Raw genomic sequence first — 27,822 nt, forward strand, 5'->3', positions numbered from 1 at the left:
ACCTTGTCGGCTTAGGTTCTTAGGTCGGGCAGCCAACTTGGAATCGACTGTCCTGCTGGTCTCTGAAGTAAAGCGTAGAGTCTATTACTCCTCGGTGTTCCGGTTACCAGATCTGCACTCAGTGGGAGGCAGCCTGCTCCTAGCTGGTCTCCCACTGGTGTTTTACTCCTGTTGCTGCGACTTCTGTGCTCACTCACTACGGCACGCTTCCTTTCTTCCATAACAGGCTGCCGCATGGGTTGCAGGCGCAGCTCCGTGTCCTTCTTTCCCTTCCTGGGCCGAGCCCAGTCTGCTCCTCTCCTCTCCTCCTGACTATCTCCTTCTCCCTCCAGTCAGCTTCTCCCTCACTTCCTAACCAACCCCCAGTTTTACCCAAGTGTGAGGAGTGGCCTAATAGATAGAACCTTTTGCTCCCCCTGGTGGCCGGCGTGTGAAGTGTGTGTGTGGATGTGATACCTGGCTGGGTGAACTCCTTTGGTGCCATCAGATGTAACATCGCTCCCCCAGTTGGAAGAATGACATTACTGCAACGACCAGGACTCTGGGGCGCTGCACCTCTATATATTAATGATCTCACTTTTGTGCCTAAATATATTAATAATGTCCTTTTTGTGCCTTCATATATTAATAATGTCCCCTTGGTGCATCTGCATATTTCTATTGCCCTCTTTTTGCCCCCATATGTTAATAATGTTAATTTAGTGCCTCAATATTTTAATTATTTAACTTTCTGTGCCTCTATATAAAAATAATGCCCCCTTTGTGCCTTCGCTTATTAACATTGCCCGTTTCTGCCTCCATGGAATACTAGAGATTATTTTGTGCTTCTGTTGCCCTATCTTGCATGGTCGTCTTTGAGCCCTTCTATGCACCATTTGTAACACAAAATACATTGAAACTGACCTAATCCCACTTCTACATGAATAAAGCTTTCTCCTTCCCCTGCAGTCTGTACAAGTGGCTTACTGACATTATTTGCCTTTATAATATTTAAAAGGCCACAAACCTAAAGCAGCCTGTGACTTACTAAAGTGGGGAGATGAGCAGGGAGCCAAGTTGATGCAGATACAGTGGAAGGGGTGTTTGTATGGGAATCATAGGGCGATCTGACAAAACATCAGATTGCACTCGGACCAATGTTATGCTATGGGGCCATGCACATGCAAACCTGAGTTTCATCCAATATTCAAATCGCACTCGGCCATGCAAGTCAATGAGCCCATGGAAACCATCAGACATCTGAGTGTGATTCAACTTCCTTGGACTGACTGAATGGAGAAAATGGAGAAATTGTTTTCTCCATGTTCTCCTCATCTGAGAGAATCAGATCACACTATGATCACAACCTGATTAAACTCTGCCTATGGGCAGGTTTCTCCTTGGTCTCTCTGGCTTAGAGCAGGAAGATAAGACTTTGTATACAGTCCCGTCCTGGAGCACGGGTACATCATTAACTAAAAACTTCTAACACTGATTACACAAGAACCACAAGATGGATTCCTGCACCCCAAAACAGAGCATATGATATCGGAGTGATACACACAAGTCTTTTTTAATTCTATTATTTAGCAGCAACTTTGTAGACAGCAACTTTACATAGATAATTCATCCAATTGTTGTGGTCAGTTAGATTTCCGAGCACTCGCAGAATGGAGAAGAAGGGGACATTTTTTTCCATCTTCTCCTCATCCAAGAGAATTGGATCACAGCCGTACCGGCACAGGCTTGCCTCACCATTCATACTCTATGGGGCTGCCAAGTGCTTGGCATGGGCAGCAGTTGATCATGTACAACACTATTCCTTTCTAATGGGGATAAAAGTGTCCCACTGGGGATAAAACTTACCCATAAAAGCAGGTCCTATAAATCAGACCTCGACTGATCAGTAAGTTATCACCTATCTTTTGATGGGTGATAACTAGAGTTGAGCGTATATGTTCGGAATCGGTCTCTGAATCTGAATTTGCCATATTGGTACTCTATTTGTGCCACATTTTTGTTTGATGATCGATCCGATCATATTCGGTAGTTTCTACTCGTATTGACTCCAATGACCATCGTAATCGGAACCGAATTTTGAAAAATTTGCTGAACTCTTTAACCAGACAATCCCTTTAAAGAACTGTTGTCCAGCAACTTCATACAATGGAAACTTTATAGAAATAGACTTCTCTGCAGGCAGATACAAGAAGTTCTATGTGGGGACTTCAGTAAGGATTTAGTGGAAGTAGACGCTGCCTTATAAATGTGAATAACCTGCATTGTGTATGTTGTGCTTTACATGCAGAGCTCCATTCTGCTACAATTAATGTTTCTGTTCCTCCTTACCTTTAGTCTAACATTTTAGCCTTTTATCCCTCTGGCAATCTAATTGCTATAGAAACCATAATCCTGGCCCGTGTAACTCATCAGAAACCCACTGCATACTGTACTATTTCTGAAGCTCCGTGCAAGCTGAAGGCAGCTTTCATTATATGTGATCTGTCAACCTTATTTTGCATCTTAGCAAACATATTTCAGTTTCCACAATAGCCTTTAAACCAGTTTATTTTGTTTGTAGGTTTATAACTCTTACTATACCAATGTAGCACCGATTAAGTTCATGTAAGTCTAATTAACAGTTTAAAGGGCACCATCTGCTTAAAGCATACTCTTTGCTGCCAGCTCTAAAAATTTTCTAATATTAATAGCTGTCTGTTACATGTTTTATCCTGAGTCTGTCTTCATACACATGCACGCTTGTGGAGCGCCCCGTCAGGGCAAGGGGGTACTCGGTACCGGGTCCTGCGGTTCACAGGGGGGATGTCACGGTGGCTGACCCGGTCCGTGGCCCTGGGACGTCCGTATAAAAGGGAAAGGTCTTTAAAGGGATAAAGTTCATGTTGGTGACGCCACCTGTGGTATTCAGTCAGGGTGACCGACGCTGCTTTAAGGGGTCCGCTGGGGTGATGTTATGGCAGCTAGATGGTATACTTTCCCACAGGTGAAGTATATCCCCAAGGCTTGCCGGTGTGTAGATGGTGGTATGGTGAGAGGCGCAATGAAGAACGAGAACACAAGGTTGCAGTCTCTTTACCTTTACTGAAGACTTCAGCATCCACAGTCTAGAGCACCAGATCACAGGGCAGGCAGAGTCCAGCCAGTTTAGAGGCAAGTCCAGAGTCCCCTTGTCCAGGTGGAAATCAATAGTCTTCCCTTGAGTTGTAGTGATATAGTCCCTTACTGCATAAGCTTCAAATAAGGTCCTCACAGATGTGGTGTTTCTCTCTCTGTCCCCCGTAGTCGGATAGGACAAAACCCATATGACTGGTGAGTTGAGCCTGTTTATAGGGTCTCTTAGATAACCCAGCTCTGTGGGGTGTCACCGTGCCTCCTGGGTGTAGGTGCAGAAAGGTAACATAAAATTCAGCTGTCCTGCCGGTCTCTGAAGTAAGGCATAGAGGTCCTTACTACCTCAGTGGCCCGGCTACCAGTTTTCTGCGCCTCAGAAGGAGGCAGCCTGTTTCGGGGCTGGTCCCCTTCTGGTACCCTATCCTTTGCTTTGACTTCCTTCACACTCTCTGCAATACAATTCTGCCTTCTGAATGTCTCTTTCTGGGAGCTGCTGCTCTGAGGGCATGCACAGCTCCGTTGACCCTCTGTCCTCCTCAGACGGCTGTCTGGAACTAACTAACTTTCCCTACAGACTACCAGTTATATATATGGGGAGTCACCTAGTAAATAGGTTCAGAAGCTCCGCCTAGTGGCCTGGAGTATGAATGTGTTGCATGTTTGTGATAGCTGGATGCAGTTAGACTTTCTTGCATCACTCTCCCCTGGAGGAAAGCAATACCACTGTGACGACCAGGACCCTGGGCGCCACACCATGGGGTGCCACACTTGGTTCTGCAGATCATGCATTTGTCTTCAATGGGAAAGGAGCAATAAACCATTGCCACATGGCTTATCATCTGTGGGAAAAATGATCGGGCATGACAATGTCATTATGAGAGAAGTAATACACAGCTGGCATCTGCCCATAACTCCATCCATGCTCCCAAACATCCCAGATTCAGTTTGGCTGTCCCGATTTGAGGGGGCAATCACGCTACATCAGGGTTTTGGCCTGACTTCTAATACTCACTTCTGTTCCGGAAAGATTACTTTCCTCAGCATCTTCATCACTCTGTAGCTCCTCTTACTAAGAGGCGCATGACCTGGGTTTACTGCTCTGTACTTACATTATTCAAATAAAATTATACTGTCTGGCAAATTGGTTTCTCCAGAAATTGAACCCATAATCACTAGTATTGCAGACAACAGCCAAAGGTAGGAGCCACAGCCTGCACGGACATCATTTTGAGAATTTTGCATACTTGAAGCTGCTATGCAGGCTCTGACCCCACAGGCATATCATACTGATATATAGAGATACATCTGCACATGGCAATGTATTTCTATGTCCCTGTATTCTAGAGGAAAAATAATTGTCACAGGTTTTTCTTCCTACAAAATTAATAAACAATGACAAAAAATTACAATAATGTCATTTTTAAAGCACTTTTGAAAAAAATGATAAACATCACAAATCAGCAAATAATATGGTGCTATTTGGTGTCCGTGTAATCATAGCAACTAGTGATGAGCGAACGTGATTGCCACTACTCAGTACTCGCCCGATTATCACTATGCTCAGTGTACTCAGTGAGCACCGAGTATTTCCTGGATTATTCGGTTGGAGCTCGGGTCTCCTCCTTTTAATTTTGGTGCTTTTTAGAGCACCAATCAGCATGCAGAGATTGTCTGCCATGCACTCTATTACCCCAGCCATCTTTGTTGTGGTATTACAGTGATTGGCTGGCCGCACAGCGTCATCAGGTCTATAAGAGACCTGGCGACGCCCTGCTCGCCGCATTCTGCTCCGGACCTAGCGAGTGTAGGGAGAGCTACTGCTGAGATAGGGCTAGAATCGTCCTGTTAATAGTGTAGGTCGGTAACAGTTCAGTCCACAACTCCTGAGAAACCAACAGTCCTTTTTAGGGCTAGTTCGGGGGTCCCGAGATTGCAGCGCTAGGTAGGCAGGGTGTTGTGAATTCTGTTATTGAATTCCCTCCTGTGGTCATGAATGGTACTTCGGCGAGTTCTGTCCATGGACTCCCTCTGGTGGCTGTGAGTGGAGCTGCTGCTTCTGACGTTCCTTCCACAGGTGACGTAGGTTATTCTTTGGCTGGCTGCTCTATTTAACTCCACTCAGATCGTTACTCCATGCCAGCTGTCAATGTTCTTGTACTGGTTCAGTTCGCTCTTGGATCTTTCTGGTCACCTGTCTACTCCAGCAGAAGCTAAGTCCCTGCTAGTTTATTATTTGTTCATTGTTTCCTTGTCCAGCTTGCTATTATGATTTTGTCGTGCTAGCTGGAAGCTCTGGGATGCAGAGTGGCACCTCCACACCGTGAGTCGGTGCGGAGGTCTTTTTGCACACTCTGCGTGGTCTTTTTGTAGTTTTTTGTGCAGACCGCAAAGTTACCTTTCCTATCCTCTGTCTGTTTAGTTAGTCTGGCCTCCCTTTGCTGAAACCTGTTTCATTTCTGCGTTTGTGACTTTCATCTTATCTCACAGTCAATATATGTGGGGGGCTGCCTTTTCCTTTGGGGAATTTCTCTGAGGCAAGGTAGGCTTTATTTTCTATCTTTAGGGCTAGTTAGCTCTTAGGCTGTGAAGAGGCGTCTAGGGAGAGTCAGGTATGCTCCACGGCTATTTCTAGTTGTTGTGATAGGATTAGGGGTTGCGGTCAGCAGAGTTCCCACTTCCCAGAGCTTGTCCTGTGTGAGTTTAACGATCAGGTCGTTCCGGGTGCTCCTAACCACCAGGTCTATAACAGTACAGCTGGCCTAAAGTATTAATGCATCTCAATAGAGGAATAAGAGAAGTTCTGAGACCATTTTTTTCCTCTGCAGTGTTTTTTGTCTTTCTTTTCCCCTTAACCTCTGGGTGGTTCAGGACACAGGTGTAGATATGGAAATACAAGGTCTGTCCTCTTGTGTGGATCATCTCACTGCAAGGGTACAAAACATTCAAGATTTTATGGTTCAGAATCCGATGTTAGAGCCTAGAATTCCAATTCCTGATTTGTTTTCTGGAGATAGATCTAAGTTCCTGAATTTCAAAAATAATTGTAAACTGTTTCTAGCTTTGAAACCCCGCTCCTCTGGTGACCCCGTTCAACAAGTAAAAATCATTATTTCTTTGTTGCGTGGTGACCCTCAAGACTGGGCATTTTCCCTTGCGCCAGGAGATCCTGCATTGCGGAATGTAGATGCGTTTTTTCTGGCGCTTGGATTGCTTTATGATGAACCAAATTCAGTGGATCAGGCAGAGAAAATCTTGTTGGCTTTGTGTCAGGGTCAGGATGAAGCGGAGGTGTACTGTCAGAAGTTTAGAAAGTGGTCTGTGCTTACTCAATGGAATGAGTGTGCCCTGGCGGCAATTTTCAGAAAGGGTCTTTCTGAAGCCCTTAAGGATGTCATGGTGGGATTTCCCATGCCTGCTGGTCTGAATGAGTCTATGTCCTTGGCCATTCAGATCGATCGGCGCTTGCGTGAGCGCAAAGCTGTGCACCATTTGGCGGTATTCTCTGAGCATAGGCCTGAGCCTATGCAATGTGGTAGGACTTTGACCAGAGCTGAACGGCAAGAACACAGACGTCGGAATGGGCTGTGTTTTTACTGTGGTGAATCCACTCACGCTATCTCCAATTGTCCTAAGCGCACTAAGCAGTTCGCTAGGCCTGCCACCATTGGTACGGTACAGTCTAAATTTCTTTTGTCCTTTACTCTGATTTGCTCTCTGTCATCCTATTCTGTTATGGCATTTGTGGATTCAGGCTCTGCCCTGAATTTGATGGACTTGGAGTTTGCCAGGCGCTGTGGTTTTTTCTTGGAGCCCTTGCAGTATCCTATTCCATTGAGAGGAATTGATGCTACGCCTTTGGCCAAGAATAAGCCTCAGTACTGGACTCAATTGACCATGTGCATGGCTCCTGCACATCAGGAGGATATTCGCTTTTTGGTGTTGCATAATCTGCATGATGTGGTCGTTTTGGGGTTGCCATGGCTACAGGTCCATAATCCAGTATTGGATTGGAAATCTATGTCTGTGTCCGGCTGGGGTTGTCAGGGGGTACATGGTGATGTTCCATTGCTGTCAATTTCCCCTTCCACTCCTTCTGAAGTCCCTGAGTTTTTGTCAGATTACCGGGATGTATTTGAAGAGCCCAAATCCGGTGCCTTACCTCCTCATAGGGATTGCGATTGTGCTATTAATTTGATTCCTGGTAGTAAGTTTCCTAAGGGTCGACTGTTTAATTTATCTGTGCCAGAGCACGCCACTATGCGGAGTTATATAAAGGAATCCTTGGAGAAAGGTCATATTCGCCGGTCGTCATCACCGTTGGGAGCAGGGTTCTTTTTTGTGGCCAAGAAGGATGGCTCTTTGAGACCTTGTATTGATTACCGCCTTCTTAATAAAATCACAGTCAAATTTCAGTACCCTTTGCCGCTGCTGTCTGATTTGTTTGCTCGTATTAAGGGGGCTAGTTGGTTCATCAAGATAGATCTTCGAGGGGCGCATAATCTTGTGCGTATTAAACAGGGCGATGAATGGAAAACAGCATTTAATACGCCCGAGGGCCATTTTGAGTACCTGGTTATGCCATTCGGGCTTTATAATGCTCCATCTGTGTTTCAGTCCTTTACGCATGACATCTTCTGCGAGTACCTGGATAGATTCATGATTGTATATTTGGATGATATTTTGGTCTTTTCGGATGATTGGGAGTCTCATGTGAAGCAGGTCAGAATGGTGTTCCAGGTCCTTCGTGCGAATTCCTTGTTTGTGAAGGGGTCGAAATGTCTCTTTGGGGTTCAGAAGGTTTCATTTTTGGGTTTCATTTTTTCCCCTTCTACTATCGAGATGGACCCTGTTAAAGTTCAGGCCATTTATGATTGGACTCAGCCGACATCTGTGAAGAGCCTGCAGAAGTTCCTGGGCTTTGCTAATTTTTACCGTCGTTTCATCGCTAATTTTTCTAGTGTTGCTAAACCGTTGACTGATTTGACCAAGAAAGGTTCTGATGTGGTCAATTGGTCCTCTGCGGCTGTAGAGGCTTTTCAGGAGTTGAAGCGTCGTTTTGCTTCTGCCCCTGTGTTGTGCCAGCCAGATGTTTCGCTCCCGTTTCAGGTCGAGGTTGATGCTTCTGAGATTGGAGCAGGGGCTGTTTTGTCGCAAAGAAGTTCTGATGGCTCGGTGATGAAACCATGTGCCTTCTTTTCTAGAAAATTCTCGCATGCTGAGCGCAATTATGATGTTGGCAATCGAGAGTTGTTGGCCATGAAGTGGGCATTCGAGGAGTGGCGACATTGGCTTGAAGGAGCCAAGCATCGCGTGGTGGTCTTGACGGATCACAAGAATTTGACTTATCTCGAGTCTGCCAAACGGTTGAATCCTAGACAGGCTCGATGGTCGCTGTTTTTCTCCCGTTTTGATTTTGTGGTTTCGTACCTTCCGGGCTCTAAGAATGTGAAGGCTGATGCCCTGTCAAGGAGTTTTGTGCCTGACTCTCCGGGTGTTCCTGAGCCGGCGGGTATTCTCAAAGAGGGGGTAATTTTGTCTGCCATCTCCCCTGATTTGCGGCCCGTGCTGCAGAAGTTTCAGGCTGATAGACCTGACCGTTGTCCAGCAGAGAAACTGTTTGTCCCTGATAGATGAACTAGTAGAGTTATCTCTGAGGTTCATTGTTCGGTGTTGGCGAGTCATCCTGGTATCTTTGGTACCAGAGATTTGGTGGCTAGATCCTTTTGGTGGCCTTCTTTGTCATGGGATGTGCGTTCTTTTGTGCAGTCCTGTGGGACTTGTGCTCGGGCTAAGCCCTGCTGTTCTCGTGCCAGTGGGTTGCTTTTGCCCTTGCGGGTCCCGAAGAGGCCCTGGACGCATATTTCCATGGATTTTATTTCAGATCTCCCTGTCTCTCAAAGGATGTCGGTCATTTGGGTGGTTTGTGATCGCTTTTCTAAGATGGTCCATTTGGTACCCTTGTCTAAATTGCCTTCCTCCTCTGATTTGGTGCCATTGTTTTTCCAGCATGTGGTTCGTTTGCATGGCATTCCAGAGAACATCGTCTCGGACAGAGGTTCCCAGTTTGTTTCGAGGTTTTGGCGGTCCTTTTGTGCTAAGATGGGCATTGATTTGTCTTTTTCTTCGGCTTTTCATCCTCAAACAAATGGCCAAACCGAACGAACTAATCAGACTTTGGAAACATATCTGAGATGCTTTGTTTCTGCTGATCAGGATGATTGGGTGTCCTTCTTGCCTTTGGCTGAGTTCGCCCTTAATAATCGGGCCAGCTCAGCTACTTTGGTTTCACCTTTTTTCTGTAATTCTGGTTTCCATCCTCGTTTCTCTTCAGGGCAGGTTGAGCCTTCGGACTGTCCTGGTGTGGATACGGTGCTGGACAGGTTGCAGCAGATTTGGACTCATGTGGTGGACAATTTGATATTGTCCCAGGAGAAGGCTCAGCGTTTCGCTAACCGCCGGCGCTGTGTTGTCCCCGACTTCGTGTTGGGGATTTGGTTTGGTTGTCATCTCGTCATGTTCCTATGAAGGTTTCCTCTCCTAAGTTTAAGCCTCGTTTCATTGGTCCGTATAAGATTTCTGAGTTCTCAATCCTGTGTCATTTCGTTTGGCCCTTCCAGCTTCTTTTGCCATCCATAATGTGTTCCATAGGTTGTTGTTGCGAAGATACGTGGCACCTATGGTTCCCTCCGTTGATCCTCCTGCCCCGGTTTTGGTCGAGGGGGAGTTGGAGTATGTGGTGGAGAAGATTTTGGATTCTCGTATTTCGAGACGGAAACTCCAGTACCTGGTCAAGTGGAAGGGTTATGGTCAGGAAGATAATTCCTGGGTTTTTGCCTCTGATGTTCATGCTGCCGATCTAGTTTGTGCCTTTCATTTGGCTCGTCCTGATCGGCCTGGGGGCTCTGGTGAGGGTTCGGTGACCCCTCCTCAAGGGGGGGGGTACTGTTGTGAATTCTGTTATTGAACTCCCTCCTGTGGTCATGAATGGTACTTCGGCGAGTTCTGTCCATGGACTCCCTAAGGTGGCTGTGAGTGGAGCTGCTGCTTCTGAGGTTCCTTCCACTGGTGATGTAGGTTATTCTTTGGCTGGCTGCTCTATTTAACTCCACTCAGATCGTTACTCCATGCCAGCTGTCAATGTTCTTGTACTGGTTCAGTTCGCTCTTGGATCTTTCTGGTCACCTGTCTACTCCAGCAGAAGCTAAGTCCTTGCTAGTTTATTATTTGTTCATTGTTTCCTTGTCCAGCTTGCTATTATGATTTTGTCGTGCTAGCTGGAAGCTCTGGGATGCAGAGTGGCACCTCCGCACCGTGAGTCGGTGCGGAGGTCTTTTTGCACACTCTGCGTGGTCTTTTTGTAGTTTTTTGTGCTGACCGCAAAGTTACCTTTCCTATCCTCTGTCTGTTTAGTTAGTCTGGCCTCCCTTTGCTGAAACCTGTTTCATTTCTGCGTTTGTGACTTTCATCTTATCTCACAGTCAATATATGTGGGGGGCTGCCTTTTCCTTTGGGGAATTTCACTGAGGCAAGGTAGGCTTTATTTTCTATCTTTAGGGCTAGTTAGCTCTTAGGCTGTGAAGAGGCGTCTAGGGAGAGTCAGGTACGCTCCACGGCTATTTCTAGTTGTTGTGATAGGATTAGGGGTTGCGGTCAGCAGAGTTCCCACTTCCCAGAGCTTGTCCTGTGTGAGTTTAACTATCAGGTCGTTCCGGGTGCTCCTAACCACCAGGTCTATAACAGCAGGGGAGTCAATGTGCGCAAATCCACATCAGTGCAAGGCCTGCAGGCACTGTATGTGAGTACATAGATCTCACTGCATACCTCCCAAAGCTCCATAACTGTCTGCTGCTGCTGCTTATTTACTATATACCTAGCTGCACTTTTCTGTGGCTTTTTTTTTCTTTACCTGATACCTGCTCCTTTTATTCTAAAGCAATCCTTAGCCCCCTTATTTTTTTTGTGTCTAAGCCAACTTGTTGACAAAATTTAGTTGTGCCCACAAAAATCAAGGCCACATTTACATCAGTCTCTTATCTGAGGCTGACGGCTGGTGTATCGGTGGTGGTAGCTTTAAGGCATAAGTTTCATAGTTATGTCTTCTAGCCTTGTTCCAATCTTTTTTTATTTTAAAAATTCTCCAATTCCCCCCCCCCCAAAAAAAATAAATAAATAAACAATCTGTTATGTCAGGCTGAGGCCTGGTGTATTCGTGTTTGAAAAATCATAGCTTCGCATGCATAAGTTCCATAGTTCTGTCTGCTAGCCTTGCTCCACTCTTTTTTTTATTTTAAAAATTCTCCAAAATCCCCCCCAAAATTATACAGTCTGTTATGTCAGGCTGAGGCCTGGGGTATCTGTGTTTGAAAAATCGTAGCTTTGCATGCATAAGATACATAGTTCTGTCTGCTAGCCTTGTTCAACTCTTTTTTTTATTTTAAAAATTCTCCAAAATCCCCCCAAAAATTATAGTCTGTTATGTCAGGCTGAGGCCTGGGGTATCTGTGTTTGAAAAATCGTAGCTTTGCATGCATAAGTTACATAGTTCTGTCTGCTAGCCTTGTTCAACTCTTTTTTTGTTATTTTAAAAATTGTCCAAACCCCCCAAAAATTTATACAGTCTGTTATGTCAGGCTGAGGCTTGTTATATCTGTGGTGGAAAAATCGTAGCTTTGAAGGCATACTGATCAGATATAATTTTGCTCCAAATAAATACATTTGTGTTGAGCTTTTGAAATAGTTCAGTAGTCCATTTAAAATGGGCAAGGCAAGGGACGGGAAGTGAGTGTGATGCTGATGGTGCATGCAGAGGATGAGGCAGTGGCCAAGCTGAAAGTGGGCCACAACAAAGACCCACATCATCTCGCGCGACCTTCCTGTCCCAGTTTCTAGGGGATCGCAGCACACCACTATTGAAGCCAGAGCAGTGTGAAACGGTTGTTGGTTGGATAGCGGATAATGCTTCCAGTCACTTAGCCACCACCACCATGTCTTCCACACGGTCAAGTCTGAGTAGCCATGAGTGTGGACCGGATATTCCTCACCCTGATCCTCCTTCCTCCCACCATGCTGAGTGCCCTGAGACAACTGATCCCACACTTGGACACTCTGAAGAGCTGTTCAGTTTTCACTTTCAAGATTCCGTACTCTCGGCCGGTCAACTTGAAATGGGGCCAGATGAGATAGCATGTAGCGATGCCCAAAGCTTTGACCAGCCACGGTCACACGAAGGCGATATTGGGAAAGTGTCAAAAGAGGTGGACGAAGATGAGACACAATTGCCAGAATGTCAGGAGGAGCAGCAGGGTGCGGATGTGGAAGACAAGGTGGTGGATGACTATGTGACTGACCCAACCTGGCAAGAGGACATGCAGAGCGAGGACAGCAGCACACTTGGGGAAGGAGGCATGTCACCCCAACAGGCAGGAAGAAGCAGTGTGGTGACCGCAGACAGAAAGCGTGCATCCGTTCCCCGTAACACCAACATGAGGGAAGTTGCCATTCCAACTGTTAGATCTTCCCGAGTCTGGCTATTTTTTAAAAAGATATGAAAAAGTAGATGTGTGCACAGCCGTAAAGAGGTGCCAGAGAAAGAAAGCTTGCCACCGCCCTATTCAGCTTCATCCTGGCCCTATTAATACCTTTTTGAGAACTGGCATCCCTCCACTTCCGCCGTGGCACAATATCTGACCACACCATCAGAACGCCGGGAAAAGATACCCTGTTATGAACTGGTGGTTTAGGAGCAACATGGGACGAGCTCTGAAGGAGGTGGTACCTGTACTGACCGCAGTCCCTAAGCTCAACACAACACTAGAAGTAGCCGTGGGATGCTCCTGTCACTCCCTAGGCACCTCGTCACAGCCTGAGAACTAACTACCCCTAAAGATAGAAACAGGAAAACTATCTTGCCTCAGAGAAAATCCCCAAAGGATAGATAGCCCCCCACAAGTAATGACTGTGAGTGGAGAGGGAAAAGACATACACAGAATGAAACCAGGATGTAGCACAGGAGGCCAGTCTAGCTAGATAGATAAGACAGGATAGATTACTGTGCGGTCAGTATTAAAAACTACAAAAATCCACACAGAGTTTACAAAAATCTCCACACCTGAATAAAGGTGTGGAGGGTAAATCTGCTTCCCAGAGCTTCCAGCTTAACAGAATTTATCCATACTAACAAGCTGGACAAAACATAGAATGCACAGAACGAATAAGTCCACAACATGTGGACAGAAAAGAGCACAGCAAGGACTTAACTTTGCAGGACTGGTCAGGATATCAGGGAAATCCAAAAGAGATGTGAATCCAACCAGGAACCATTGACAAGTGGCACTGGCTGAAGGGAAGAGCCAGGCATAAATAGCCGACCAGACAATCAGTGGAAGCAGCTGCAGACTGCTAAATTCAAGGAGCAGCCATACCACTTAAAACCACCGGAGGGAGCCCAAGAGCAGAACTCACAATAGTGCCACTTACAACCACCGGAGGGAGCCCAAGAGCGGAATTCACAACAGTACCCCCCCTTGAGGAGGGGTCACCGAACCCTCACCAGAGCCCCCAGGCTGATCAGGACGAGCCAAGTGAAAAGCACGAACCAAATCGGCAGCATGGACATCGGAGGCAACAACCCAAGGATTATCCTCCTGGCCATAACCCTTCCTTGACAAGATACTGAAGCCTCCGCCTCGAAAAACGAGAATCCAAAATGTTCTCAACCTCATATTCCAACTCTCCCTCAACCAACACCGGGGCAGGAGGATCAACCGAGGGAACAACGGGCACAACATATCTCCGCAACAAAGATCTATGGAAAACATTATGAATGGCAAAAGAGGCTGGAAGAGCCAAACGAAAAGACACAGGATTGATGATTTCAGAAATCTTATAAGGACCAATAAACCGAGGCTTAAACTTAGGGGAAGAAACCTTCATAGGAACATAACGAGAAGACAACCAAACCAAATCCCCCACGCGAAGCCGGGGACCAACACACCGACGGTGGTTAGCAAAACGTTGAGCCTTTTCCTGAGACAATGTCAAATTGTCCACCACATGAGTCCAAATCTGCTGCAGCCTGTCCACCACAGAATCCACACCAGGACAATCAGAAGGCTCAACCTGCCCCGAAGAAAAACGAGGATGAAAACCAAAATTACAAAAGAAAGGTGAAACCAAAGTAGCCGAACTAGCCCGATTATTAAGGGCAAACTCGGCCAACGGCAAGAAAGACACCCAATCATCCTGATCAGCAGACACAAAGCATCTCAAATAGGTCTCCAAGGTCTGATTAGTTCGCTCAGTTTGGCCATTAGTCTGAGGATGAAACGCCGAAGAAAAAGACAAATCAATGCCCATCCTAGCACAAAAGGCACGCCAAAATCTAGAGACAAACGGAGAACCTCTGTCAGAGAATATATTCTCCGGAATGCCATGCAAACGAACCACATGCTGAAAAAATAATGGAACCAGATCTGAGGAGGAAGGCAACTTAGGCAAAGGTACCAGATGGACCATTTTAGAGAACCGGTCACAAACAACCCAGATAACAGAAATCTTCTGGGAAACAGGAAGATCCGAAATAAAATGCATGGAAATATGCGTCCAGGGCCTCTCAGGGACCGGCAAAGGCAAAAGCAACCCACTAGCGCGGGAACAGCAAGGCTTGGCCCGGGCGCAAGTCCCACAGGACTGCACAAAAGCACGCACATCGCGCGACAAGGAAGGCCACCAAAAGGACCTAGCAACCAAATCTCTGGTACCAAAAATCCCAGGATGACCAGCCAACACTGAACAATGAACCTCAGAAATAACCTTGCTTGTCCATCTGTCAGGAACAAACAGCTTCCCCACTGGACAGCGGTCAGGCCTATCAGCCTGAAATTCCTGAAGCACCCACCGCAAATCAGGGGAGATAGCAGAAAGAATTACCCCCTCCTTAAGAATGCCAACCGGCTCAAGGACTCCAGTAGAATCAGGCGAAAAACTCCTAGAGAGGGCATCAGCCTTAACATTCTTAGATCCCAGAAGATACGAGACCACAAAATCAAAACGGGAGAAAAACAGGGACCATCGAGCCTGTCTAGGATTCAGCCGCTTGGCCGACTCGAGGTAAATCAGATTCTTATGATTGGTCAGGACCACAACGCGGTGTTTAGCTCCCTCAAGCCAATGTCGCCACTCCTCAAATGCCTACTTCATAGCCAACAACTCCCGATTGCCGACATCATAATTGCGTTCCGCAGGTGAAAACTTGCTGGAAAAAAAAGCACACGGTTTCATCAAAGAACCATCAGAATCCCTCTGAGATAAAACGGCCCCTGCCCCAATCTCAGAAGCATCGACCTCGACCTGAAAAGGAAGAGAAATATCCGGCTGACGCAACACAGGGGCAGAAGTAAATCGGCGTTTAAGCTCCTGAAAGGCCTCAACAGCCTCAGAGGACCAATTCGTCACATCAGCGCCTTTCTTCGTCAAATCAGTAAGGGGCTTAACCACACTGGAAAAGTTGGCAATGAAACGGCGATAGAAATTAGCAAAGCCCAAAAATTTTTGAAGGCCCTTCACAGATGTGGGTTGGATCCAGTCATGAATAGCTTGGACCTTAACAGGATCCATTTCTATAGACGAGGTAGAAAAAATAAAACCCAAAAAAGAGACCTTCTGAACTCCGAATAGGCACTTAGACCCCTTCACAAACAAAGCATTATCACGAAGGATCTGGAACACCATCCTGACCTGCTTCACATGAGACTCCCAATCATCGGAAAAAATCAAAATATCATCCAAATATACGACCATCAATTTATCAAGATAATTGCGGACAATATCATGCATGAAAGACTGGAACACAGATGGAGCATTAGAGAGCCCATATGGCATCACAAGATATTCAAAATGGCCTTCGGGCGTATTAAATGCAGTTTTCCATTCGTCACCCTGTTTAATACGAACAAGATTATATGCCCCTCGGAGGTCAATCTTAGTAAACCAACTAGCCCCCTTAATCTGAGCAAACAAATCAGAAAGCAAAGGCAAGGGGTATTGGAATTTGACCGTGATCTTATTAAGAAGACGATAATCTATACAGGGTCTCAAGGAGCCATCCTTCTTAGCAACAAAAAAGAAACCCGCTCCCAATGGTGACGAAGAGGGCCAAATATGCCCCTTCTCCAAAGACTCCTTAACAGACAAAGACTCTGCATGGTGGCATGCCCTGGCACAGACAGATTGAAAAGTTGGCCCTTAGGGAACTTGCAACCAGGAATCAAGTTAATAGCACAATCACAGTCCCTGTGCGGAGGAAGGGAACTGGACTTGGGCTCATCAAATACATCCTGGAAATCCGACAAAAACTCAGAGACCTCAGAAGAGGGGGAAGAGGAAATTGACATCAAAGGAACGTCACTATGTACCCCTTAACAACCCCAACTAGTCACCGACATAGTTTTCCAATGCAGCACCGGATTATGTTCCTGTAACCATGGAAAACCCAGTACAACAACATCATGCAGGTTATGCAACACCAGAAAACGGCAATCTTCCTGATGTGCTGGAGCCATGTACATAGTCATCTGTGTCCAGTACTGAGGTTTATACTTGGCCAAGGGTGTAGCATCAATACCCCTCAAAGGAATAGGGCTCTGCAAAGGCTGCAAGGAAAAACCACAGCGCGTGGCGAATTCTAAGTCCATTAAGTTCAGGGCAGCGCCTGAATCCACAAATGCCATGACAGAAAAGGATGACAATGAGCAAATCAGGGTCACAGATAAGAGAAATTTAGGCTGTATAGTACTAATGGTAACAGACCCAGCGACTCTCTTAGTACGCTTAGGGCAATCAGAGATAACATGAGCAGAATCACCACAGTAAAAACACAGCCTATTCTGACGTCTGAATTCCTGCCGTTCTGTTCTAGTCAAAATCCTATCACATTGCATAGGTTCTGGACTCTGCTCAGGGGATACTGCCATATGGTGCACAGCTTTGCGCTCGCGCAGACGCCGATCGATCTGAATGGCTAGAGACATAGATTTGCTCAAACAGGCAGGCGTAGGAAAGCCCACCATAACATCTTTAAGGGCTTCAGAAAGACCTTTTCTGAAAATAGCAGCCAGAGACTCTTCATTCCGTTTAGTGAGCACAGACCATTTTCTAAAATTCTGGCAGTATAACTGCCGCTTCCTGACCTTGACACAAGGCCATCAGGGTTTTTTCTGCATGATCCACAGAATTAGGTTCGTCATACAATAATCCGAGCGCTTGAAAAAATGCGTGTACATTCAGCAATTCCGGATCCCCTGATTCAAGGGAGAATGCCCAGTCCTGAGGGTCACCACGCAGCAAAGATATGATGATTTTAACTTGCTGAATGGGATCACCAGAAGAACGAGGTTTCAAAGCAAAAAACAATTTGCAGTTATTTTTAAAGTTCAAAAACTTGGATCTGTCCCCAAAAAACAAATCAGGAGTAGGAATTCTAGGCTCTAAAGCCGGAGTCTGGACAACATCGTCCTGGATACTCTGTACTCTTGCAGCAAGTTGATCCACACGAGAAAACAAACCCTGTACATCCATGCCAAAGCATATATCCTGAACCACCCAGATATCAAGAGCAAAAAAAAGACAAACCAGAGCACAGAAAAAAAAATGGTTCAGAACTTTCTTTTCCTTCTTTTGAGATGCATTTAATTCATTTTTGGCCACTTGTACTGATATGATGCGGTGGTCTAGGAGCAACATGGAACGATCTCTGAAGGAAGTGGTAACTGTACTGACCGCAGTCCCTAAGCTCAACACAACACCAGAAGTAGCCGTGGAATGCAGCTAACTCTCCCTAGGCATCTCGTCACAGCCTAAGAGCTAACTACCCCTAAAGACAGAAGCAGGAAAACTATCTTGCCTCAGAGAAAATCCCCAAAGGATAGATTAGCCCCCCACAAATAATGACTGTGAGTGGAGAGGAAAAAGACATACACAGAATGAAACCAGGATGAGCACAGGAGGCCAGTCTAGCTTGATAGATAGGACAGGATGGAATACTGTGCGGTCAGTATAAAACACTACAAAAATCCACGCAGAGTTTACAAAAAAAATCTCCACACCTGACTAAAGGTGTGGAGGGTAAATCTGCTTCCCAGAGCTTCCAGCAAGACAGAATTAATTCATACTGATAACGCTGGACAAACATAGAAAGCACTGAACGGATAAGTCCACAATCTGTGAACAGAAAAGCGCAAGCAAAAACTTAGCTTTGCTGAACTGGTCAGGATAACAGGGAAATCCAAAGAGATGTGAATCCAACCATGAACCATTTACAAGTGGCACTGGCTGAAGGAACAGCCAGGCCTAAATAACCGAGCAGAAGAGACAATAAGTGGAGGCAGCTGATGACAGCTAACTCCAAGTAGCAGCCATACCACTTGAAACCACAAGAGGGAGCCCAAGAGCAGAACTCACAAAAGTGCCACTTACAACCACCGGAGGGAGCCCAAGAGCGGAATTCACAACAGGAAGCGTCTGAGGGTGCGTCCTAGGGTGAGTATATTCCTAATAGGTATATACTCACCCTCGGACGCGCCCTGGTTCTAACCCGTAGCCTTCCTTCCTAACAATGAGCGCCTGAAGGACCTTAGATGATGTCGCGGCTTGTGATTGGTCGCGTGATGCCCATGTGACCGCTCACGCGACCAATCACAAGCCGCGACGTCATCGAAGGTCCTTCAGGCGCTCATTCTTAGGAAGGAAGGCTGCCGGTGAGAACCAGGGCACGTCCGAGGGTAAGTATATTAATATTTTTTCTTTTGATTCTTTATTTTACACTTAAATATGGATCCCAGGGTCTGAAGGAGAGTTTCCTCTCCTTCAGACCCTGGGAACCATTAGAAACCCAATGTACTGCATTGGGTTTCGTGTTTCGGCCGACCCCGACCCCGACTTTTCTATAGGATCGGCCGATTTCACTCGACCCAACTTTTGAAAAAGTCGGGTTTCGTGAAACCCGATCCTATAAAAAGAAAAGTCGCTCAACCCTAGTCTCTAACAACCCATTCAAGAAAAGAACTGAATGTCTCGAACAACAAACAAGAAATCGAACAGCCCATAGGCAAACATCTGTCCAAACAAAACCCTCCTTCCCAGCAGCAACCCAATAAGGGAATACTGTCTGGGTGCACCGGAAGCAACCTAAAAGCTGATTCAATATCCGTCTTAGCCAGCAAAGCTCCTACCCCGTACCGCCGAACCCATTGCACTGCGGTGTCTAATGATGTGTATACTACGGAGCACAACACTTTTGCAATACCATCATTCACTGAGCATCCCCTGGGATATGACAGATGCTGAATCAAATGAAACTTATTCGGTTCCTTCTTAGGTACTACTCCCAATGGGGAAATGGTCACCCCTTCCATGGGCAAACAGCTAAATGGCCCCGCCATCCTTCCCAATTCCACCTTCTTTAGCAACTTTGCCGTCACCACGTCTGTGTGTAAATTTGCCAACCTCAAGTTCTTCGTAGAAAAAGGAACCACGTGATTAGGGTGAGGTATCCTAAAACCAACAGCAAAACCGTCCGAAAGAACCTCTGCCTTCACGCGATCCGAGTACCTATTTAGATAGTTGGCCATCTTTTGAAGCTTCACTGGCATCACCCCCTTGACCGCTACCCACTGATGGTTTGCCCCTTGCTTTTTTAAAACATTTGGACGCCCCATGTGAGGCCCCATTGCAATGGGAACATACGTGTTTAAACTTGCCGGTGTTCCCATATTTGCATTAAATTGCCAACACGTTCCCATTTTTTTCTTTTGTACCCTGTGTACCCTGTCCTCCACCTCCTTGTCCTGACTGCTGACTGTTGCCCCCCCACCCCCAAGCCCAATGTCCTTCTGATCCCATTTAATCTTAGGCCTGACCGCCTTACGCTACCTGAACTGCTCATCGTAATGCAGCCACGCCTGGCCCCCATATGTCCGATGAGCTTCCCCTATCGCATCCAAGTAACAAAAAAGGCCTGAGCAATTCTCTGGAAATTTTTCACCTATAACACTCGCCAGAATAGCAAAGCCTGATGCCAGTTCACAAACGTCTGAGGTATCAAACGCCAACGTCTCTTTTCTTCCTCTTCCTTTTTGCTATCATCCTTTTTCCCTTTGTCCAAGTTAAATTTTTCTAAAGGAAGGAGGGAAAATCTCCACATATTCATCCTTCCAAATTTTCTCTTTCACCTCTTTCTTTAAATGGACCCTCAAAACACACGTAAACCTCCCCTTTCGCCATAGCATCCAACTTCACCGAATCTCCTTTGTCTTTTTCCATTTGAACCGACACCCCAGCCGAAGGTGCCGGAGCCAAACCTCCGGACCTCCCTGTCTCGCCAGCCATCCCCGCTCCGTAGCCAGCCCCTGGTAGCCAAGCCCCCATGGGTGATGCCCCAACGCTATCTGCCACCCCCCATTGAGCTTCCTCAAAATATGCGACATTCCAGCCAAAATCTCCCTAACGCCCGGTAAACCCGAACTATCGACCCCTACCTGCGCCCCATAACCTACCCCCAAATTTGTACTCCCCCCAATCTCCCGCGACCGGTCACCACCCGGCGCCAAAAAAGACATAGACGTATACTCACGAGGCTGCACGGGTGCTGTGTCCCCACCAGCCAGGCCTCCAGAATCCTGCTGCTCTCCATCGTCCTGGTGATCGCTGCCCGATCCGGAGTCTTCGTTGCCGCTCTGTTGCCCCTGGCCAGCGCCCTTGCCCTCCACATCACCAGGGGGGACCGAAGCTGGTGAAACATCCCGATCCCTTGACCTCCTGCTGGATCGAGACCTGTCCAACGCCTGCAGTTGTCTGGGCCCGTCGGCCATTCCGGCCCCGTTGCCAGCTGCCCCCGTAAGGTGACCCCCGCATCCCAGGCACAGCTGAACCGCTGAATTCAGCCTGCCCATCGACCTGCTCTGCCTTCCCACCGCGCTGCCAGGTACCCCCGATGCCACTGATCCCTGGGTACCCTCCGCTGCTCTGTCTGCCTCCGGAATCCTCGCTGCCGCTGCACCTTCTTGACTCCACCCCCTCGCTGCTGCCACCGCCGCTACTCGTGCTGATCCCCGGCGGGTGCTACTGCCTCTTCTGAGTGCCGCTGCTCCACTTATTCCGGGACTAGGCCGCACTTCCGGTGCGGCCCTCACTTTCGGCCGTGCCTGAGATCTCCCCGCCATGCGACGCTGACTCGCGCCGACAGAGCCGCCATTTGGATTCCTAGCAGTAGGAGGCCCGAGCGGGATTGCCACGCCGCAACCCCCAGCCTTGGCAAGGTCCCCGGTGGGGCTCCGTGGCCTTCGCCTGCCACGGGGCACCGTGTCGGGGGAAAATCTTTCAGGAGGCCTTGTCCTCCTCGTCCTGCTGCCCTGGCTCCCGCTGCTGCCCAGCAGCGCGGTCAACTGCTCCTCCAACCAGCCACCTCTCCTGGACCGCGCCACCCTCCTCAGTTGGTCGACGAGGCTATCTATCGTGGCCATGGTGAGTTAATTGTGACAGGTCTTCTCACCTCAACTGCCAATGAGGTAATGGTCCTTTGCTGCACTTTCTGCCCCAGCCCCTGCCCCTTCAACCTACTAATCCCCCCTCCTTGTACCACCCGATCCCCATACCACTCTTTGTTTCCCTTTGAATGGACACCCCTCCCCTTGGCAATGCAGTCATGGGGGGCTTCCATCTTGCTGAGCCCATTACGGCCCCCCCCCCCCCGCTTTCTGGTGCAGGGCTTATTGCCAGGGTCAGGCAAGGATTAGATATCCTGCTAGGAGATAGGTGCAGATCCTATATAGGGTCGATAGGACAGACAGGGTGATGTCAGATCTGTCTAGGGGTTTCCACTCCCCTGTTCCCTATTGTTTGGTTCCCTTTCCCTTATACCTTTGTGTTGCACTAACCCTGTCCTACACACTGTATGACACATACATTATGTGCTTGTTTTCTCATTATGCCAAAAGAACACTGCTTCGTTTTGCTAAGGCTTCACTGATTTATGCAGTACCTTAAATAAACCAGTGGATGATTTAAAGAAACAGAGTTCTTGTGTCTACCTCTACAGTATGTGTAGCTGAGTGAGCCGATCTACCGCAATGTATAGAACTCTATGATAGCATAAGAGCCTGATTCATAAAGACCGTCATTGTTCACGCCAGTCTTGATGAGGGGACGTGCTGGAGCCGGATGCTCCTGATCCACAAAGAGGTTCTTCATGACTGTGGAGCATCTGACGAATAGTGTGCACTTCTGTGTGCCAAGCCAGAAATCTCACACCAGTCATGTACTGGAGTGAGATTTCTGGCACAGCTCAACATATAATAAGAATAGCTGTGCGTCCCACCACCACCGTGTCACGGTGCTCCCCAGCTTTGCCCATTTCAGTGGAGCTGAAAAAACCGTTGTGAAGATGCCAAAAGTGACCAAATGAAGGCACAACTCCGAGTAGCATCTACATTTTTTTTAATTTTTAAAACTTTTATATCAGGATTCTAGCATGAAAGTTTTGATGAGTTGATTCCCAAGTTTTGTTCACTGTCACAATGGGGTGTCCAAATGAGCCTGTAATGTGGTCACATAAATATGGGTGAAATTATCTTATTGCTGGAAGCCCTAGGGTTTGAATTCTTTGAGGCTTGAGGGAGTTTATAGTAGTTTAGTCTTTATAGAAAATGAAAGCATAATCTTTAAATTGAAGTTTTGGACCATAGTCTAACCCTGACCTCACCTCTGCTCTGTACTGTACATGTAACTATACTGTATGTGTGATCTGAACACTTTGCTTTGTGGTTCACTGGTTGATATTTATTTTATGACACTATTTCCGGATAGAGGATTCTGCTTATGAGCATTCTCAAACCACAGTAAGAAATGAGAACCTTAGCAATTATCTGCACATATCTCTTGTGGTTGTCTGCACTCTCCAGTTACATTTTATTTTGCATTATGTTGCACCTTTAAGATGGACTAGACTGCACAGCGGTATTTATTTTTAATGTCAATTTTGGCAAGTGAATTAAAATGAGAAAGCGGCATGGTCTGATTATAATCACTGGGTTCCAGTGAACCGTACACACTGATTATAAGGGATAGCTTTAAACCTTGTCAGTCATTGAAATTACTCATCTCAAGACGCCTCTCCTTGGATAAATGTAAAGTTGTTTATACTTGTAAATTTATGTCACTTACATTACAGTCTCAATTTCTTCTTCACGCTTTATGTATATCTAAACAGTTAATCATTCTGAATATATTAATTTTACTGTGTCATTTATTGCCCCCCCTACAAACACATATCAATCAGCAGAGAAGAAAAATTGTCATAAGTAGAAAATAAATATGGAACTATCCTTTAAGAGAAACCTAAAATGTAAAATACATTAGGCTAATGATGATGTCACTTTGTTTCCTGAGATCAGTAGATGATTCAGTCTTTAAACTCAGGGTGAAGCCAAAAACTAACGACAAGCAATGAATGGTTAAACCTCTCACCATTTTGTTAAAGGCATTGTCCAGTCTTCTGGTGAATGTTTGTAGTCACTCTATGTGATTTGCTGACTTTGAATCCTTACAGTGCACACACTGTACACTGTCAGGATTCTCCAGTGTCGCTATTAAGAACAAGTGGTTACGTGACCGCAAGTATAGGATTTGCATGCTTCCACATTCCAACTAGATGTGCTCGGCTTGTAATGAGCAAGGCAGAGCAAGTCTAGTTGGCATGTGACCGCAATTGCATACTTGCGATCACATGACCTCCTGCTCTTACAAGCAACAACGGAGAATCCTGAGAGAGTCAGAGTAACTGCAGTCTTTTACCAGAAGACCAGACAATCCCTTTAAGAAGGTAAATCACTCCATCAATTCAATAAGAAAAAAAAGAAGCAAGAAATAAAAACACCAAATCAGATGGTCAAGAACAGGCATACAATTGCTTTTTCAATCATAAAATCATGAACAAGCACCAATACAATGGGTACGGAAAGTATTCATACCTCTTTAAAATCTTCACTCTTTGCTTCATTGCAGCCATTTGGTAAATTCAAAAAAGTTCATGTTAGGGCTGGCGGAACGCACTGAGTAAATATGATAGTAAAGGTGCGTTCGCAGCCCGGGGTCCACCGTGCAGGAGTGGAACCTGCTGCTAGGTAATGGCGGCAATATATAGCGGTACTACACCAGAATAGACACGGGTTCCGTCACCCGGTCTGTACAAGAGCGAACTCTGTTGCTTCACAGAGTCGCAGGGAATCAAGGAAACGCTGTGCCCTGTTAGCTGTTACAGAGAGCAGCAAATGAATTCTAGTGGGATCCCTGCAATTCACCCCCATTATGAAGGTGCTTGATCCTGCTCTGACCTTCGGTGGCTTTTGAGCCACGCCTGAGGACGCCCTGAGTCACATGCAGAGATCGAGCGGGAGTTCCCAACCTACACTGACCGATAGTCAGGAGTAATTGAAGATAGCCGCACAGAGTGCGTACAGCACCCCACTGGTGGTCACTGCTGGTTAGACGCAGTACAGATTGTGCTCTTGTGTATAGATTAGCCCTGTGAGGTGCTAGTTAACTCCAACATTCGCGAGCATTCAAGATCACTAGGAATGGGAATGATTAAGGAGCAATCATCAGAACAGGCATACAACCACACACACACGATAACAGGTTTATATTAGTGCATGGCAGTGCGGCCATGCGAACCTTTTATAGCTGTAGCTTTCCAGCACCTTCCTAGTGGACAATAGAAGCTGCTACATGACTTGAGCGTGTGACCCCCGACCTCCAATGAGAGGTCTTCCCTTAGGCAGGCTCAGAAGGAGAAAAGCAGGACTTAGTCCCAGGAGCGCCTACTCGCCATTGAACAGTACTGGTTATAATGGCTGAACCTGGAAGGCCAGCAGTAACCAAATGCGCAGTATCTGTCTGAGCCTGGCGCTGGGACCGACAACTCTGCTGAGTAGGCTCCACTGCGGCTGGAGGAGAATGAGAGACCACAGCGGTGGTGGTTCGAGATTCCTCCTGTGCAGCGGCAGGAACTCGACACCTAACAGTTGATTTTTTTTCTCAGGAAGGAGGCCTCAAGTGCCAGACAATTATGAAGCTAGGACTACTAGCACAGTAGTTCCAGTGCCCAATGTGCAAGCATAGACATAGTGTTTCCAAAAATTAGCCCAAGGGGCTGTATCATGGTTGAGGCAGGAAGGAGGCCTCATCACAAGTGCCTCCGATGGGAAATAGTAATGAATGGAACATCGTTTCTAGCTTGTTGACCATTAGGTACATGTGACAGAAGCAGGAGTAGGATACACATGTAAGAAGAAGGAAAAGAATTTGTATGGGAAGGGATGGACGTGATCACCGTTAGCATAAAAGTACATTTTGGGTGACTTTAGGTTGGGATGCTATCATCTGGAGGGCTTAAATCTGTGGTGAAATCCAGTCCTTGTTAAATTTTATCAGAGTCAGCCTCTCTGCATTCTCTGTAGTCAGCCGTGTGCGTGTATCTGTGATGATCGCCCCAGCGGCACTGAAAACATGCTCTAACATCACACTAGCAGCAGTGCAGGCCAGCACCTCCAAGGGATATACGTAGAGGTCTGGCCAACTGTACAGCTTGGATGCCCAGTAATTAAATGTAACAAAAGCCTCAGGAAGGAAGGATGGTCACTTAGATACTCGTTGATCATGCTGATCAACTGCTGCCTCCTTTACAGTGGTACCGGTCAAGCTAGCCCTTGCTGATGAGCCGCTTTACTGAAGATGGCCCAGTTTGTGTACATTTTCCCCCACATCTTTTGGACCTGCTGGGCGTGTCTCTCCCCATTAATGCAAGCTGTTGCAAAGAGCTGGTACCTCTGCTACCAGCGGTGTCTAAGTGTGATGTTGTCATCAAATGATCAACAACGGCCTTCTAGAAGGATTCAATTGTGAAACTGCTTGGTGACTGCAACAGTAGCGAAGGAAATTTGTCCTTGTACTGTGGGTCAAGAAAGGTGGCCAAACAGTATAGGTTGCTGTTGCAAATGTGGATCATGCGAGGATCTTGGGACAGACAATTAGACATGAACTGTGCCATGTGTGCCAAACTGCAAAGAGGCAAATGTTATGTGGCCCCAGAAGGAGGAACAATACCCATCCTCTCCTCACACTGACTCTCCTCCACCTCCTCCTCTCCTACCCACTCATGCTGGACAGACATGAAGCTGGGATTGGGAGTCTCCTCTGTAGCTTCAGGGGTCTTTTCGGTACCACAGAAAAAGAAGTCCTCTCCCTCCTTGTCTTCCTCCTCATCTTCATCACCCAATCTTGCCTCATGATATTGGCTGGGCTAGGTAGGATCACCCAAATCTTGATCCATACCCAGCTGATGGGTGCTCAAAGATTCCATGTTTAGATTATGCAGCGATTCTTTCAATGTACATAGCCTTGGGATGGTAACGCTGATAATAGCCTGATCACTGCTCACAAGGTTTGTGCAGTACTCAAAGTTATCAAGCACCTCACAAATGTCCGTGATCCACATTCACTCAACAGTTGTTATGTGTCTTGGCTGAGTCACAGTGTGATGGGCATATTTAAGCTGGTATTCAGCAAGTGGCCTCTGCTGCTCACTAAACCTTGCCAACATATGATATGTTGAATTCAGCTGTGTGGGCAGGTCACAAATAAGTCGGTGATTTGGCAAATGAAATTGCTTTTGAAGCGCTGCAAGTTCGGCAACAGCGGTAGAGGAATGGCGGAATTGGGAGCAAATATGGTGCACCTTCTCAAGTAGGTACGGCAAGTCAAGGTATGTTATGATAAATTTCTGAACCACTAGGTTCAGCATGTGAGTCATGCATGGCACATGTACCAACTTCCCGAGCTTTAAAGCCATCACCAGGTTACACCCTTTATCGCAGACAACCAGACCAGGTTAGAGTTGCAGTGGGGAGAACAACTGATCGGTCTGTTGTTTTAGTGTGTGGTGTTTGACCTAAACAGATCAGCTTCAGCAGTGCGTGTTGCCGCTTTGCCGATGCGCTGCTGCACAGCGCCCAACTTGGGAATCATGTGGAAGGTAATTCAGGATAGGATGAGGAGGTGAAGGAGGAGGAGGAAGAGGGGAGACAGGATGTATATGATAAGGAGGAAACCATGATTGAGGTTGGGCCCGCTGTTATGAAAGGTAATTCAGTACCACAATGGACATAGAGGTCAGCGCACATACAGTGACCTGGCAATAACCCAAAAAACAAGAACGAGCTCTGAGACGTGGGAACTCTGTTGACCGCAATCCCTAATCCTCTCCAACACACTAAAGGCAGCCGTGGATTGCGCCTAACGCTCCCTATGCAACTCGGCACGGCCTGAGAAACTAGCTAGCCTGAAGATAGAAAATAAGCCTACCTTGCCTCAGAGAAATACCCCAAAGGAAAAGGCAGCCCCCACATATAATGACTGTGAGTTAAGATGAAAAGACAAACGTAGAGATGAAATAGATTTAGCAAAGTGAGGCCCAACTTTCTGAACAGAGCGAGGATAGGAAAGGTAACTTTGCGGTCAACACAAAACCCTACAAAAACCACGCAAAGGGGGCAAAAAGACCCTCCGTACCGAACTAACGGCACGGAGGTACACCCTCTGCGTCCCAGAGCTTCCAGCAAGCAGAAAAAAACAAATTGGCAAGCTGGACAGAAAAAAACAGCA

Source organism: Ranitomeya imitator, chromosome 8 (genome assembly GCF_032444005.1).
Source record: "Ranitomeya imitator isolate aRanImi1 chromosome 8, aRanImi1.pri, whole genome shotgun sequence".
Lineage (NCBI taxonomy): Eukaryota > Metazoa > Chordata > Amphibia > Anura > Dendrobatidae > Ranitomeya > Ranitomeya imitator.